Genomic DNA, 5,834 nt, shown 5'->3' on the forward strand with positions numbered 1-5,834 from the left:
GATGTGTTTGTGCTGCCGTTGCTGTGTTTGCATTGCCCCTCTGGCCTCTGCCCGGTTTCCTGCTTTCACTTTGCACCTGGGTTGACCTTTTATCCCTGGCTGTTTTCCTGAGCTTATAGTAACAAGCTAACTCAGACACATGCAGGGTGTGGAATTTCTGCTTTAGTACAGGTTTAAGGTTGTCCCATCAGGAGTGAACGGGGTTCCTGCCCAAAGCCTGGTGGAACTGAAAGAGCTGATGGACTTTTGCTTTCAGTCTTGCCATCTGGTGTATCATAGGGATAATCAGTGTTGGAACTCACCAGGGGCACAGAGGTTCAGTTGTGCTGTAGAGAGGCACAGGACTGGGACAAACTGGTCTGCCAGCTGCTGTGGGAGAGCAGGAGTCTACAGGTTTCAACTCTCCAGTTTGCTCACAGTGTATCCCCTCACCTCAGTTACTGTTGCTGTTTATGAAGCTCTGGAAGGAACTAGGACACATGCATTCCTTCCCAGGTCCACTGAGAAAGCCTTTAGGGACTCCCAGGAAAAACAAGCCTTATGCTGCTCTGTGGACATAGAAGATCCCTTTAACTGCTGCCAAGACATGGGAATCCTGCAGTCACCTTCCTGTCAAGCAGAGTCCTTGTTGCAGGACTAAAACAGCTATAAGAGTACAAGATGAAATAGTCTGTGTTTGATGAATATGTTAACTAATTTCACTTTTTTATTCTTCCTTCTCTGCTCTACTGACATATTCTCTGGATTTCTTAGGACCAGTTTTGGTTTTAAATCCTAAACACTGGAGGTAATCCATGAGGCATGAATGGAAAAGTTTTGATACTGTTTCCTGGAGCAGACTAGCCTTGAATTCAGTTGAAAGCAATTAAATGTTTGTAGTTGTATTAAATCCTAATTTGTCTTCATCTGAAGTCAGAATGCCCTTGACTCTTGCAAGCTCTGCAGCATCTGTTTATGGAAGGTTTGTCAGCTGATGAATTGCTTTCCCATATGAACTTTTAAAGAGGGGGAAAAAGGTTTCATTTGATGGGCATCATTGAGACCTGCAAAGAGCAACATTTCCATGTTAAACTCCGGGTTATTGCTGGGAGGGTTTTCAGGTGTGGTTGGTGGTCAGGTGCTGCATCAGTTCCTCTGATGTTTCCTTCTAATGTTTGCTGAAGTGTTTCTCTGCCGGTAGAGACAGCACTGACATCACCTTCCAGATGTTTGCCCTGTTTACAGGTGTGTGTAAGGCACGTGGCTCTTGGTTATATATGGCTTTTAGCACTTGTTCTGTCCTTGCTGTGCACAAAGGAATAGCCTGGAATGGTGAGTGTTGCTATGTTCTTACTAATTACACTCTGTTGTAGTCCACTGGTTAAGTTGCTCCCCTTGCCCCTCTCACAGCCTGTCTTTCCCAATTTCCCAATCACCTTTTTCAAATCAAAGTGTGTGGATTCCCCCTGGTCTCCAGGACAGCGTTTGTGTTGTTCCCCTCACTAGGGCTGTGTATAAACAACCTTCCTCTGCCAAGGTGTTGCTCAGACTGTAACAGCTCCCCTTCTATTTGGGAGGATTTTGCCAACACGCCTCACAGACACGTTGTGCCAGGTGCCACATAAGCCCCTTTAGGGCTTCTGTTGTTGGTAGTGTGAACAGATGTGTCATAAAATCTTGATGCTCAAAATGGTCTGGGAAGAACCAGGAGGGACATCATGTCCTTTGTCAAGGGCTGTCTTACTGCCCTCTCTATCAGCCAGATAATCCCACACCTGGATCTCACTCCTCTCCCTTCCTCAGCCCGTCATCTCTGCTTCACTAATGTAACAGAGCTTGAAGGTTTTTTCTGCAATATGACTTCAGGGATGAGATACTGTAAAATCTGTCACTTGGTTACAGTGCTGGTTTTAAAAAGGCTGTGTTTGAATGGCCTCTAGGTATATGCGTGGAAAATTAGAATAGCTCCTAATAAATGGGATTGTCCATGAATGCCTGTAGTACAACACTGTGCACAAACATTGCTTAGCATTGCCATTATCTAGCAATAATCCTTATTTGGATCTTACACAAATTGTGGCAGAACCTTGTATTTACCTAACCTGGAAATTTTTCCTGAGCAGGCTCTCTATAATTTACTCACAGAACTGGCAGTTTTCTTCCCTCTCTCGGCAGATATTTAATAGCCACATATTGCATTTCCATGCTAGTAAACCTTCATTATTATACAAAATGTACCAGAATGTTATGAAGAAATACCTTAAATAATTAAACAGAAACTATGAGTGACAAAACAAACCAACAAAGTCGAATTTGAGCTGTATGACTCTTTCCTTTTTGTATTCACTTATTTGCTAATTTGCTGAACTTACTGGACTGCAAATAGGTCTTGCTGTGATTAGAGAGAGTTTGCCAAGTTCCTTTGTAATTGTTTCTTTGCAATTAACTAAATAATAGAATGTTCTGTGTGGCTCTCTGGGGAAAGGAGCGGGCAGGTGCTTTTGCAATAGGATTTCCACATCTTCCACCCATTTCCCTGGAACTCACAGAGTTTAAAAAGACTGGTAGAACATGAGAGAGAGAATATTGCCTCAGGACTGGAAATGAGAGAATTAACCTTTTCTTGTGCCGTTTTTGAGTTTGCTTACAGTGTTTTATGCTGGCCCTGGTAGTGGCTATTCTTTGTGTAAACCTAAAAGTCCCTGGGAGGATGTCAGAGGAAAGTAATGAAGACCCCAATGTTCCTGCCTGCAGATGCCTTCTCTCAGGGGAAATCCTTCAAGCTGGGAGGAGAAGTCAGCTGGGAAGATCCCTGGCAACGTGGCTTTGCTGGGAAGAGGGGAGGCTGGGGGCTGAGCTGCTGTGGAGGGGGCAGCAATAACTGGGGGAGGCTGGAGAGCAGCCCTGGCTTTGTTATTTCCTTTGACTTTGAGCAGAAAATTACAGAGGAAGCCCTGGGAGGAGAGGAAGGGTAATTTTAATGGAGGCACAGTCCAGCTCAGCGGGAAGGAGGCACAGCTTGATGTAAGGGCAGAGTTTGTGGAGTGGCAGAGCCAGAGGTGTTGCCTAACAGTGGCAGCTGAGTGCAGAGACATGATTGTCTCACTGACCTCCCTCTGACTGTCCATAATTTAGTCCCTGTCTCAAGAGGGTAACTTATCCATCTGCTGGGACTCGGAGTTCAAATTTGCCTTTTTGGGTTTTTTTGGATCTGTATTTTGGCTAAAACCTTTTGTAGCACGTATTAGGTCTGACAGTTGGGAGGACTCCTCACTCCACAGTATATTAAAAGCTGAATTATTTAATTTCAGAGTGAATAACAAAAGCTGAGGATATGGGATTGCTGTTTCAAAAAGTGCTCTCATTGCCAGCATCACATCAGCAGTAGGGATGTCTGCAGTAGAAAGAAGCTTGTGAAGAGTGAAAAATGCTACATTTCTAGGAGTGCTTCTGCAGACTGCTTGATGGCCTCACGAGGATGGAGAACAGCACTGGCTGCCTTATTTTGGAGGTTTAAACCAGTCTGGTTTATCTTCGTTTTCTTTAATTTGGAGTGTTTCACGTTTGCCCATTTTGTCCTGTGATTCTTTAGCAAAGCCACTGTCAGAGCAATTTAGTGAATGCTAATACAGCTCTTTGGGTTACTTTTCAGCAGGATTACCAGTGAACAAGCTGACATTTGCAGTCTGCTTTGGTTGACTGTAGAACAGCTTTCCATGCAAGGGTGATTTACTGTTAGATTTTGTCCCTGGGATGTCACAGCAGTGTCATGTTTTGTTCATTTTGCTTTGGCAAAACAGAGTGAACCTATTTGTGTGGGAAGGGAAAAAGGCTGCTATAATCTAAACATGAGAACCCTGATAATTCTCTTGTTGTCATGTAATTAAGAATCACCTGAATTGAATCAAATGTTAGACATCCCAGGATTGCAAACATTGCTTCTGGAGGTGGTACAACAGGCTGAAGTGCCTTGCAGTGGAAAGTATGGTTGGTGCTGGATCTTGTGGTTTGTCTCTCACTCCTATTTTGCTGAATCCATTTTACTCTTCTTTTCCCCATATCATTATAAATAATTGTGGTGGAGAAATGAAAACTGTTGATGCCTCTGTTTCTCTGTAATCCCAAATGCTCATTCTGCTTTAATTTAATCCAGTTGTCTCTGCAGCAAAAGGCCGAGGGAGAGGCATGAACACCAGCACTGCTGAGCTGCTCCCTTTCCCACTTACCCCTGTCCCCATTATGGTGCCTCAAACTGGGGCTGACACGCTGGTGTCACACCCCCATGTAACACCATCCAGCTTTTTCTCTCGTCTGTTCCAAAACATTTCGTTCGGTTTGATTTACATCAACTCCATCGAACAGCATCTCGGTGTGGAGTGTTTGCTGCATCTGCTTCTATTCCATGTCCATCATTTGCTGACGAAGGTACTTGGCCTTGCAGCCCAGTGGGGGTTTTGTGTCATTCCAGAGGCAGCAGTAACATCTGCAGGACAGATCCCAGCCCTGAGCGTTTTAGCGCCAAATTGCATAAACTCTGTGCCATGAGTGGCTTACACAGAGATCTCTCGCCCCAGCGAGGTCTCTACGCTCCTTGTCTTTGGGATTTTAGAACTGGAGATGAAATATGTTGGATCACTGGCCTTTAAAATAATTCCTTCTTCATCCTTGCTGGCGCTGTGAGAAAAAAAAAATGAAAAATAACAGGGAAGAAAACTAAATTAACTGACGTTGAGCTGTCCTCCTGCAGAAAATAAAGCCTTTTCTTGGAGAAAGCTGGAGGGGAGTTGAGGTCTTGTATCTTGTACCCTCGTATATCTTGTACTTGGGCTCACCCTGCGTGGTGTGAACCCTCTGACGTGTGCCTTAATGCTATTTGGGAGTGATAAGATTTCCTTTTAGCTATGCTGATAATACTCATACGAAAATCCCGTCCCAGTCAAAAGCTATTAAAGTTGATGTTATATTTCAGAACATCAGCAGAAATATGTTTATTTGGTCTCCTAAGGTGTTAAATAGCATATTTTAGCGTTTTTTGCTCTCCTTATTTATGAAACGCATCAGTCGGGGCAACATGAAGTATGAAATCCTGGCTGCGTTTGGGAAAAGTAATAAAATCATACTGGCAAAGGAGGTGTCTCCATGATATGTACTGACCTGCTGCCATTTAGGAGAAAAAAATCAGTTGGTATTACCCTTTTTTCTTTTTTCTTTTTTTTTTTTGGATACACAGCACTCCCATATTTTCATGGGCCATAACGGTTTCTAATTCTAAACAGATGAGGGTTTCTCAGGCCTTGTAAGACCTATGAGACATTTGCCTGAAGTCTGTTGGAGGACTGGATAGTCCTTTTTCCTTTTCCAGCTCCAAATTATGTTGAGTGATATTTAAACACAGTGCTCTGAGCAGTCAGCAGTGGGTGAGGTGTGCTGCTGCAGGGTGGGAGGGAGAGACTGGGGTGGAGAGAACAAAGGCCCAGAAGATGGTCTGAATAGACTGGCCAAGTTTAGGAACTCCTGCATTAATGCTGGACTACACTACATACTTACAACAAGAATGAAATTGTTTGGTCTATTCCTTTAAAAACAAAACAGCAAATATTTGTGTACATTTCAGTTGTAACAGGAACAGCACGATCTTTGTAATGAAGTGAATAAATTTGGGATTGCTGCTGCCTAGCATTATCTTTTCTATTCCACTATGCTATCCTAGTGTTGTACGGAGTATTTATATACTCACTTGGTTCTGAGAAGTCCCAGAGAGGATATGCTCATATTTTTTACCTTTAAGACTAAAAATAGTTTGGTTATGTTCTGTTTAGAAAGAAATGAAAAGCCTTTTCCATTGGGTTGGAGTA

Source organism: Manacus vitellinus, unplaced genomic scaffold (genome assembly GCF_001715985.3).
Source record: "Manacus vitellinus isolate BGI_N305 unplaced genomic scaffold, ASM171598v3 scaffold_12_pilon, whole genome shotgun sequence".
Classification (NCBI taxonomy): domain Eukaryota; kingdom Metazoa; phylum Chordata; class Aves; order Passeriformes; family Pipridae; genus Manacus; species Manacus vitellinus.